This window comes from Leptonychotes weddellii, chromosome 8 (assembly GCF_054177405.1).
Source record: "Leptonychotes weddellii isolate Sample4059 chromosome 8, ASM5417740v2, whole genome shotgun sequence".
Taxonomy (NCBI): Eukaryota; Metazoa; Chordata; class Mammalia; order Carnivora; family Phocidae; genus Leptonychotes; species Leptonychotes weddellii.
The window spans coordinates 60129625-60140208 of NC_138376.1; the positions used below are offsets into that span (position 1 = coordinate 60129625).

Below are 10584 nucleotides of genomic sequence, written 5' to 3' on the forward strand. Positions count from 1 at the left end.
ATTTTTGTTTGACATTCTGCCAGGAGGAACTAGTGGTCTATTTTAAGTTCCTTCCCTTCAATTTCATGCCATCTCAGTGAAAATTCCTTCTCTTACATCACTGAAAGATCTGAAATCAAAGGGCTTTTAAAGGACATATTTAAGGTAATGAGCTTTATTGGTGGCTCCTTGCCCTTTGTCTACTTTATCTAGTAAAGCATTCAGAGTTGGGACATTTTTCTCAGCAGTCCTAAGGCACATGTCTTCTTCATTGATTACAGATTTATTTCCATTAATTTCCCCCTCAGATTTCTGGAAGTGGGTAACCCTACCGTGTCACTTGGATCTGATCTTAATCCCCACACTTGGCTAAGTTTATTTTTTAAATCAAAAGCCATTATTGATTGAATAATTTATGTTAGAAATGCCCTCATAGAGAAAACAGTCTAATAGTTAATTATTTTCTCTTGGTTCCACATTAGTTTATTGCTTGTATCTGTTTCGCTTGTATGTTTTTTGGGGGAAGCATCACACATCGAGGGACAGAGCCCTGATTTTACTCTGAGACTTTAAGTTACTTAAACAACTTATACCTTAATATATTCATTTATAAAGTAAGGGTATCAATAATATTTATTTTTGGGCACCTGGGTGGCTCAGTCGTTAAGCGTCTGCCTTCGGCTCAGGTCATGATCCCAGGGTCCTGGGATCGAGTCCCACCTCGGGCTCCCTGCTCGGCAGGAAGCCTGCTTCTCGCTCTCCCACTCCCCCTGCTTGTGTTCCTGCTCTCGCTCTCTCTCTCTCTCTGTCAAATAAATAAATAAATAAATCTTTAAAAAATAATAATAATAATATTTATTTTTTACAGTTATTGTGCAATATAAAATTAAAAAAAACATCTCAATGGTTGTGCCTAGCTTAATGACCAGTATACTAGGTCTTCACAAAGTACTAATTTCTATTATTATAATCATTATAATTATTATATATATTAACAACAGCTTTCCAGTTACAATGGTTCTCAGACCTCATTTGGTAGAGCATTGAGCATTAAATTCTGAGAAGGACCTAGTGACCCAAGCTGAATCATGGAGGTACTTGTCCCTTTCTGGAATCCCTAGAAATCACTAGCATCACTATTTGCCATTGGATAGTGAGGGACGGAAGCATAAGATCAAGGTTTCACAGATCTGAAACTACCAGCCAGATTTCTCATAATTAATATCTGAATGAGAATGAGAATTTACTATGTATTTTACAGATTGTTTTTAACTTTTTAAAAAATGAATTCCAAAGTGCTGGGAATGGCCAGCAATCCCTGTACCCACGGATGAAAGATTTTGCTGTGAAAGAGAGGAGAAGGCAAGGGGGTCAATGCTCAGAGACAAGACCCTTTGCTCTTCTTTACTCCCAACTTTATTGGTCCTTCAGGATAATCACAAATCCTTATCACTGTTTCTCAAGCACGTGATGTGTGACAAGGGGTCATACTGGAAGGAGGAGGATCTGTTTATGGGAAAGATACGATGTGCTAATCTGCATGTTCTATGAGTTCTGCTAAACATAGCCTAAGGGACAATGCAGACATCTCTTAGATCCCAGGCGGCTGTTTGCGCTAGGAAAGCTTGGGGAAGGCAACTCCCCGCAGCATTCCTATGGCAGAGTGCTCACACATGCCTCGGCATTCCAAAGGTCCACGCCCTTCTCCGAAACTGAAACCTTCCCTTGCCCCCAGCGGCTGCTGTGTGACATTTTAGCAAGCCAGGGATTACGGCTGATTTCATGCTCTGCGTTAACCCCAACACCAAAGATGTATATGCTGTACTTCATCTAATCTAAGATGCCATTGATTTTAAGATGATCATTATTTTATGTAACACCAAGAAGGAAAGAAGAAATACCACCAAATAAATGATGACACAATATTAAGACATCATGTATTGTTTGGCTCATTTTGATTTCAAAGATGTTAAAATGAGAAAAAAAAATGTGTGTCTCAATGATGATTGGTCATTGTTAGTAAAGATTAGAAAGATTAGCCCGGGTAATATATGTATTAAAGAATAATTGTATTTAAAGTTTTCTTTTTAGATTTTTGAGATGTTTAAGTATATAAATTAAGCTTCGTGTTAAAAAAGCGCTAAAAACAATAAGCTCCAGTAATTTGTTGACTCAATTAATCAACTGATAAATAAACAATATACATTGGACAGACACCAGTTTGTCACCATTGATCTCTGAACCAATCATCTTTCTCAGGCAACTTTATATCAATGCTGCTTTAAGAATCAAGCCAGTTCACATCAAAAGCCCCTTTTTAAAAAAATTTTGCCAATAACTTTTCATCATGCCCATGAGAGGTCTTTTCACAACTTCACCCAGTTGAGTAAAGCCTAGTTGACCTTTCAAGCACCCCTTGGCTTTGTTTCATCTTTGCTCAAAGGCTGTCAATACTCAAAAGCTAAGGTAAAGAAAGTTCCTGGGACAATTTATTTTTGCCTAATTTTTTCTATTTTTCTTTCACTTATAAAATTATAGAGCTAAGTAGGTTTTAGATGCCTTGTGTTCTAATATCCTCCTTTTAGTAAACCAAAACATAGCAACAAAAGCTCTAATCCTGAAAGATGCTAAAATTTGCCATGTGAATGATTTACCAGTTAATAATAGAACAAGAATTGGAACACAAATCCTCCAAGTCTGACTGTAATAATCTTTCTTCTGGGCTATATATATATATTTTATATATAAAAATATATATTTTTTCAGGGAGCATATATAAAAAATACATATTTTTTCAGGGAGATCTCAGTTCTCTACCTTCTCATGAGATATTGATCTTGTGTCTATAGATTCTGATCTTCTTATCAACATTGACAGCATCAAAAGGAGGCTTACACATGGCTTAGCTGCCACCTTATCTTTATCCATATGTTTATATGAACAGCTGAAGTTTCATCAATCTTATGTAAAATACTTCTAATGTATTGGTTCTAAACTGTTTTGATAACTAAAGCTTTATGCTATGTTTTCATATATTGTAAAACAAGCTCTTAAGAACATATACAATGTAGATCTAAGAACTGGAAATTACTTTCTCTGGCTATGTATTTTATACCTCACAATTATTAAATGCTATTTTATCCCTAATATAGACAACTGACTTTTGTAAAATATGTGAAGGTCTCCAAATGTTTCAATCTTAAAGTCCAGCCTGTCTAAATTCTACAAAATGCACATAGAATTATGATGCACTTTGGTGATTAATGACACAGCTTCTCTTTGTAAATGTCATTGTTATAATCAGTTTGTAAAAGTGAGGAAAATGGACAAAATTTTAATTGACCTGCTGAATTGGTACCACTAAGCTTAAATTCTATAAATGCCAAGATCATCTTCCCCACAATTTTGGGGAACATAAAGATAGATAAAGTATCTGGCACCATTAAAATATGATCAGACTGAAAACACTCTACATACCTCTTTTTCTGTTGATGGGAAGAAAAAGATCCTACAAAGCAATAATCTGCCTAAAAAGCATTTCTGAGAATGACATTTATTTTATTTATTTATTTTTAAAGACTTATTTTATGTATTTATTGGAGAAAGAGAGAGAGCATGCAGAAGGAGAGGCAGAGGGAAAGGATCCCAAGCAGACTCCACGGTTAGCATGGAGCCTGTCACAGGGCTGAATCCTACGACCCTGAGATCATGAGCTGAGCTGAAATCAAGAGTCAGATGCTCAACCAACTGAGCCATCCAGGCACCCCTGAGAATGACATTTTAAAAATCAAGTGTTTTCATTTTCTGAGTAAATTCCATTATGAAAATCTGTGAAGTCAAGTGCTAAAGTCAAGTGAATAAATTTTTAGGCAAATTCAAATATTCTATATCAAACAACTATTTCCAAAAATTTTTTGCTGATTTCTCTACATTTTAGCAATAGAAAAGCTGGATTAAAGGTAAGCAAAATCATGGTGATTCAAATATGTAACAAATACATCCCATTTTATTGGTAGCAAATATCCCAAGTCCAGATCTATCCTTTTTAAAGGCAACTTTGTATTTTTTTCTTGCAAAAACAAGAAAATAAGGCAAGATTTGGGCCAATCTTGCATTGAGTGACAAAAGCATGGAGAGTATAAGGCAGCAAACCTGAAAAGTGTGGTCTGGAGACCCCTGAGGGTTCACAAAATCCTCTCAGGATTCAAAAGCTCTTCATCATAATAATAACATGGTATTTATCATTTTTACTCTCATTCCTTCACACAAGGATAGTTTTTTCAAGGTTTCATGGTATGCGATCTCTCAGTGAGTCGAATGCAGAACAGGTTTGAGAATCCAGCTTTCTTTGATTATACCAGACATTAAATAAATATGCAAAAATGTAAAGCAAGGAGGCTAGAATGATCCATGTAATAATGGATTAGTTGGAGCCATCAGTATGAAGACATTTTTAGCTTAATATATCAATATAGATGGTTACATATAGAAACTTTTATGGTTATGTGTATATATACACAGGTTAGTATACACACATATAATTCTTTGCTATGTTAACTGAGAAAGCCTGGAAACAATCAAGGCAACAAGCATACTAGTTTCTAATACCATTCTCCAACAGAAGGAACCAAAGCTTATTGTGGAAATGGATGATTCTAGAACTGGGGCAAAAAATACACAAAATGATCCTGGAGCACCCTGGTTCCAAAAAGTGATAAAGTGCTAAAAAATAAGGAATATGTCAAAGTCACACAGGATCCAACTGAAAGAATCTCCAATAGCTAAAGCTGAAACATTTGCACAATATCAAAAAATTAAGTAGTATTGGATTATAACCAATGCATAAACAAATATTCATGAGTCTATATTGATAGAAATAAATTATTACATAATAAATAAGTGTGAGAGAACACACAAATGTCCCATGTAAAAAAAAATCAAATAATTTATCTAGATACTCTACCCTTATTTAAGTTGAGCATAATTTCCCACTCCGTAAGTTCTTACTCCTGCAGTAGGGAAGAGGGGAAGGAGAGTTATATTACAGTGGAGAAACCTGACAAACACTACCTCAGCCAGGTGATGAGGATTAATATGAATTGTGATGGCATGTTGATAGAATGCACTTTGATATGATGTGATAAAATGGCACTTTGCCTCTGCGGTCTTCCTTCCCAAAATGCATAACTCTAATCATGAGAAAAGCATCTGAAATATACAAATTAAAGAATAAAATACCTAACCAGTATTCCTCAAAACTGTCAAGGTCATCAAAACAAAGGAAGTCTCAGAAACTATCACACAAGTCTAAAGGAGCCTGAAAAGATGTGACAACTAGATGTAATGTGGTATTCTGAATGAGATCCTGAGACAGAAAAAAAACATTAAGTAAAGAAAGGAAATCTGAATAAAATGTCAACTTGGGTTAGTAATCATGTATCAATACTGGTGCAATTAATTATAAAAAAGTACCATACAGATGTAATATTAATAATAGGTGAATTGAATGCAGAGTATATTGACACTCTCTATATTGTCTCTTCAATTTTTCTGTAAGTCTAAAACTGTGTTAAAATAAAGGATTTATTTTTTTAAATATATATATAAAAAACAACCCACTCCTATAGAATGTTTGGGTCCACCTCAAATCCCCAATGTGATGGTATTTGGAGGTGGGGTCTTTAGGATGTGATTATGAAGGTGGAACCCTCATGAATGGGATGGGAGTCCTTACAAAAGAGACTCCAGAGGGATCCACTCACCCTTTTGCCAAGTGAAGTTACAGTGAGAAGACAGGTATCTATGAATCAGGAAGCAGGCCCTCACCAGACACTGGATCTGCCAGTGTCTTCATTTTGTACTTCCCAACCTCTGTAACTGTGAGAAATAAGTGTTTGTTGTTTGAGCTACCCAATCTAAGGTTTTGTTCTTGTTTTTGTTTTAGAGCAAGCTGAATGAACTGAGAGGAAAATTGGTACTGAGAAGTGGATCGCTGCTATAACAAATACTTAAACATGTGGAAGCAGCTACGGAACTGGGTAATGGAATTGGAGGCTGGAAGAGCTCTGAGGTGCATGCTGGAAAAGCTTAGATTGCCATGAACAGAATCTTAAAGGTGATTTTAGTTAGGGCTCAGAATAAAAAGAGGAGAACTGTAGAAGAGAAAGAGAAGAGGAGAAAACTGGAGGAGAGGCAATCCTTCTTAGAAAGTAGCAAGAGCTTGGTTGAATTATGTTGTGTTCCAGTAGTTTGTAGAAGGTAGAACTTACAAGTGATGACATTGATTCTTTAGCTAAAGCTATTCCTAAACAAAATATTGAAGTATGCCTTGGCTCCTCCTGATTGCCTCTAGTAAAATGTAAGAAGAGGAAAATGATTTAAAGACAGAGTTGTTAAGCGAAAAGGAATTGGAACTTAAAGATTTAGAAAATTCTTAGTTTATCCCTAGGACCAAAAAAATGAGAATACTAACTATGTGGCCAAGTGACTATTTGATAAGGAGACTACTATGGCTCAGTAATCTCAGTAGAAGCCAGGAGCTCTTCTCTCTACAGTGCCATTTCTGCAGGCATGCAGAATGCAAGGACCCAGGGCACAGAGCAATCTCAAAGGGTGGTGTTACCTCCCCAGTTCAGGTGGGCCAGAATGCCCCCTCCCAGTTCCTCAGGGATGGGGCTGCCTCAAAGAGCTTTGGCATGGCCTGGGTCCTGTGGAACCACCTCTGGGACAGGACCCAGGCCTAGGGCCACTACACGGACATCCCTCTGAGCCTGTGAGGTGATATTGCTACCCCAATGGCCTGGAAGACAGAACATGGAGCCAAAGAGGACTATTCTCAAGCCTTTTAAGGTCTAAAGGAATTTGCCCTGTTAAGTTTTTAGTCTTAGCTGGGACCTGTCACTCCTTTCTTTCCTATTTTTCCCTTTTAGAATGGAAATGTCTGAGCCATGCTTGTCCTACCATTGTATTTTGGAAGCACATAACTTGTTTGGTTTTACAGGCTCACATTTGGAGAGGAATTTGCCTCAGGATGAATCATCCCTCAAGTCTCACCTGTATCTAATTTAGATGATAGCTAGAGGAGACTTTGGACTTAGACTTTCGAATTGACACTGGGATATGTTAAGACTTTGGTGACTGTTGGGATGGTATTCTATTACAGCAGCCTGAATAGACTAACATAGCCACTGTTTTCCCTATTTTTTTTGTTTAGAAGAACAGTTATTTTTCATAAACTGCATTATTTATATTAACATGTAATTAGCTTATTAGTGTTACTTTTAGTGAATTGATAAATAAATTTTAACAAACTTTTTAAAAGTGTATGGTATGCTTTGCCCTCCTAGATCAGCAGATTATGGTTCATGTCTAATACATTTGTTTTATTTACCTATTTATCTCCAGCAAGTAAAACAAATTCCTTAGCATATAGTAAAACCTCAAGATACACTTTCTGATAGAGTTATTGAAAGCACAGTACCCCTGATAAGACCAATCTAGTTTGGTATTATCTAGAAAACCTTATTTCTGAGAAGCAATAACATTTAAGCAGTGATTTTAAGGTAGGGGGAATAATGAGTCCAACCTGAAACACAGGTGTTTAGCCAAGAAAGAGTTGATGCTTTGGTCTAGAGAAGAATAGCCTGATTTGAAAATCTTGAAATTTCTTTGAACACTACATCAAAAACTAATGATGTGACTAACGTAACATAATAAAAAATAAATAAATAAATAAGAAAATACTGAACTTGAATATGATTTTAGTCTACATGAAGACTGGTAAGTTATGGAAATAGACCTAAAAAAATAAAACAAATTTGATATGAACAAATGAAAGCATCAGGATAAAAAAGAAAAAAGAAACCTCGTAGTCTTGTCTTTGAGATCAAGAGGTTTGTGGAAGCTGGGCAGACTTTGAGGAGATGTTAAAGAAAAGCCTACAGGCCTTCTAGGAATGTGTCAATGGAGCCCTAAGGAGATTTGAGGAGGCTGGGGTGGGATAGGAAAGGAAAAAAAAGAGAAATGTCAGTACCAGCAGAGAAGACAGCCTTATTCTGTGCAGGTAGAAAGTTTAGCAACACTGTTTGGGCAGTAAAATGGAAAGAAGGAAAATAACTAATTCAGTAATCTAGCTAAGGAGAATTCCAGGCAGAAGAATATGGTGACATCTGGCTTCATTTTGCTACTTATGATTAAAGCGCAAGAGAGATGAACTAAATAATAAACTGTTAATATAAAGAGACTGGAAGCTTTTGAGTTCAAAAGTGAAACTGTTTCTCATTCTCAGCCACTCTATATGACAATCATCCTCAAATTAAGAATTATTTTCAGAGAAAGATCAAGCCCAGACTATAAAATTCTCTGTTATCAGAAATTGCTAAGGCAATACCTCACAGAGACTTCCAGACGTTTAAAAGCCCCTCTAAGAAGCCGCAATATGTCTTATAGATTCTATTTAATAACGAGATTTTTAAGAATCCTAAGCATGTTGTTAGACAGCAATTTCACAGGGAGACTAAGATATAGAAGAGATTTGTAGGTGTGACTTTTTTCTAATGGAGACAATTATAAATTGATAGAAAAGAAACAGATTTTAAAATAAGTATTCCAATCTGGATGGTACAGAGAGAATACAAAATTTCCGTTGGAATGAAGCACTGTGAAAAACTCAGCTACAGAGAAGACCTACTTTGCATGGAGGAGGAAGGATGACTCAGGATGGCAACAAGAACCGAGTGCAGAGCTGAACATGGAGAACAATCCTTAGGTAGTAGGACTGAGCCATTTTCAAGAAGGTGGCAACATATTACCAGCTAGATTTCAGAACTGCAATGCCCAATGTCTGCTGTGCGCATATCATTTTTTCTGTTTTTGGAATGGACATGAGTAAAGCAGTTATTCGTGATTTCATACCATTGTAAAAAGGGTGTTTGAAGAGTAAATAACGTGTCTCATTGGGTTATAGATTTTCAGATTAAGAATGCAATCCAAGGAGCTGTGCCTGAGAATTACCATCTGCAACAAATCCTGATTTATATAATGACACATTCAACTTTTAGTTGATGCAATTATGGGATGAGACTTTGAGATTCTTGAGAGAGAGAGAGATAACTGTTCTTTTTTATTTTTATTTTTTGCCTATAGGAGGGGTGTAAAATGTGTGGACAAAGGGCAGAGTGTGTATTTTCCAAAGGTAGATGACATTTTCCATCCCATATGTTCTCACAGTTTGACACTGACACTGCTCCCATCAAATGATGGGATCCATGCTACCACATATGTGGGACTAACCAGGAAAAACTTTTTGTATGTTTGTGTACTTTAGGATATCTTTTTAAAAAATCTCCAGCAATTATTGCAGTCAGAGAATTACCAAAATCTCCATTTTGTGGAGCTAATGAGTTCTTCGAAGGTATAACTAGAAAACCAATTTCATTGATTTTACATTGTTCAAGTTACAGTGGGTTAGTTGATCTACATGGAGATTAGGAGAAGTAGAATTTATATGCACTTGGGTCCTTGTAAGAAGGGCTTTTGTCAAGTCCTTGAGGTCATACATAGAATGAGTGTAAATAAAATGGGGAAGGAGCAGCAGCTTGTGAACATGAATTTTGGAGCTGGAATTAGCTGGAATCACTGGAATCCATTCTACTTGTCTGAATCATATAAATATATAGCACTTCTAGAATTATTTCCAGATTCTGAGAGGTTTAAAGATAAGTGCCACATTTTTGGCAATAAATTATGCATCGTTTGTTTCTACAGGAAAATGAAAAAACGGTACGATTATTTGAGTCTAGTCATTCAGAAATGTTTATTTGGGTTCATTCTAGCAAGTAGAAAATCATGTGTTTGAAGTAACATACAACTTGTTGTAGTGGTTTGACATCTTATTTTCTTCAAAGTAAATGAAAAGACACTGGAGGAAATAAAAAGCCTTCTTCATTAGAGAATCACAGTACTGAAAGGCTATCATTTTCCCATTTCAGGTAAATCTAGCTCTCTTAATCATATTAATTCAGTGTCCCAATTGTTTTGAAAAGTTTATTATTTTTTGCCTTCAATACTATGCCCTTACAATACAGGAAATGGCAAAGTTGAACAGAGCTTTAAAGAAAATGACACTTTCAATCATTCAACAAACAGTCTATAAGAAACACTCTGCTTGCTAGGTTAACAAAACAAACATAGCCCCTATCCTAATTAGACCTTAGAATATAAGTTAGATATTAATAAAATAGCCACAAGAAACAAAGATAAAACTTAAGCATAACAACAGCTTAGGCGAAAGGTACACAGCAACTCTTGGCGGGGGGCAGTCAAGGAAGATTTTCGTGAGGAAAAGAAACAACCTGAGATGTACAAGATGAGCAGGTATTAGAGGAATGCAAGATGTAGTAGACAGGGTCAGCAGAGATGCGTCAAAAACAATCTGGAGAGCACTGCCTGGCAAAGTCTGGTGGCAAAAGGTAGCATTAGATATTCTAGGACCTGAAAGGAACCCAATGTGGCTGGCATGAAAGCAGCACGAGGAGAATGTCATAGGTGCAAAAGGGGTCAGACCAAGGGGATTGTTGACTATGATAAAGAATTTGGTCTCAATAC

The 10584-nt window shown here is 36.2% G+C and overlaps 1 long non-coding RNA gene across 1 annotated transcript in view; it reads left to right on the forward strand.

The window, feature by feature from the left end:
* The window catches only part of LOC145722848 (uncharacterized), a 64538-nt gene extending 56691 nt beyond the window's left edge, over window positions 1-7847 (forward strand). The window contains exons 2-3 of the long non-coding RNA XR_014147421.1: window positions 5924-6094; window positions 6980-7847. This is a non-coding gene — a long non-coding RNA (uncharacterized LOC145722848). The remainder of the gene's footprint in view (window positions 1-5923; window positions 6095-6979) is intronic.
* Window positions 7848-10584: the final 2737 nt, after the last annotated feature.